The 1,408-nt window shown below is 47.6% G+C and overlaps 1 pseudogene across 1 annotated transcript; it reads right to left on the bottom strand.

Annotated features, from left to right (window-relative positions):
* Positions 1 to 445: 445 nt before the first annotated feature.
* Positions 446 to 1,228, bottom strand: LOC105504585 (annotated as a pseudogene). Its single transcript, XR_001000628.1, has one exon. The product of XR_001000628.1 is annotated as a coiled-coil-helix-coiled-coil-helix domain-containing protein 2, mitochondrial pseudogene (transcript).
* Between the last annotated feature and the right edge of the window lie 180 nt (positions 1,229 to 1,408).

Genomic DNA, 1,408 nt, shown 5'->3' with positions numbered 1-1,408 from the left:
CCAGCTAATGTTTTGTATTTTTAGTAGAGATGGGGTTTTGCCATGTTGGTCAGGCTGGTCTCAAACTCCTGACCTCAGGGGATCCACCTGCTTCTGCCTCCCCGAGTACTGGGATTACAGGCGTGAGCCACTGCACCTGGCCCTGACAAATTGTTTTTAATTTCTTTGTAGAGATGAGGTCTTGCTATGTTGTCCAGGCTGGTCTCAAACTCCCGGCTTCACATGATCTTCCCGCCAAAGTGTCAGGATTACAAGCGTGAGCCACAGTGCCCAGTCCTAGCCTTGGTTCTTTGCTCCTACAAAATGCTAGAAAAAAAAGGCCTGCCTGGTCCCTAAACAAACCTCCAGGGACCATATTTAATCAATGAAAACTCTATACCCGGGTGTGCTGACAAGGAACATTTTCCGATTTGTAAAGTTACTTGTTTTTGTTTTGTTTTTTTGGTTTTGTTTTTTTTTTTTTTTTTTGGAAGAAAATGACTTTATTCTAATTAACTCACAAAGAATAAAATCATAACAGCTAGTTTAAGGAGACCACACAAACATTTGCCCAGCCCCAAATTCTACAGAGTAGGAACCCTCCGCCTCGCTTCCATTTCAATTCTGAAGCAAGGAAGCTAGGAATGACAGGAGAGATTTGACTGATGGTTACACTTTATACCTTCACTATCAATTCTATTTTTATACTGAATTAATCTAGTTATGAGAGCTGATTTTCCATCTCTCCAGGTTGAACTTCTTGATTAGGCCGATCCATGTGCAAGTCGGCACTGTTTCAGCACCTCATTGAAACCCTCACAGAGCTTGATGTCACCCTGGTTCCGGGCACACTCCGGAAACTGTTTGATCTCATAGAAGCAAGGCTGCTGCTGCTGTACCGGCTGGGTTCCCTGAGGCTCCTGGTAAGTGATGTCAGGCCTCGCAGGCTCAGCATTACTTCCTCCACTGAAGCCCCCAGTAATGGCCTGACCCAGTGTGTGCCCCACAGCAGAGCCCACAGCCACGCCACCTGCAGTGGTTGCCATCTGGGCCATCAGACCTGGCTGCCGGGGCGCAGCAGCAGAAGAGCCAACGGCAGATGGGGGTGCCGCTGCTGGCGGCTGAGCGACTGGTGCTGGCCTGGGTGCAGCTCTCATCTGAGGGGCCCTGCTGGCGGTAGGGGCCATGCGGGAGGTGCGGCTTCGGCTTCCACGCGGATTCTAGGTACGCGAAGGCTCCGTCTCAGGACGTGTCAAGTTACTTGTTTAACAAGCAAAACAAAATACATCCTGCAAAGAAACAAGAAACCATCACAGCTAGGTTTAGATTTAATGAACTACTTTTATTGAAAAGAACAAAACTGCACGAGAAGTATACAAAACTCCGGAGTGGGAAAAAAGAAACAGCAAGCATATCTATCTTTCCTTTT

The sequence above is a fragment of the Colobus angolensis genome, unplaced genomic scaffold (assembly GCF_000951035.1).
Source record: "Colobus angolensis palliatus isolate OR3802 unplaced genomic scaffold, Cang.pa_1.0 Scaffold122, whole genome shotgun sequence".
NCBI lineage: Eukaryota > Metazoa > Chordata > Mammalia > Primates > Cercopithecidae > Colobus > Colobus angolensis.
Note: the sequence above shows the minus strand (reverse complement) of the source record. Positions and strands in the feature narration are given on the sequence as shown.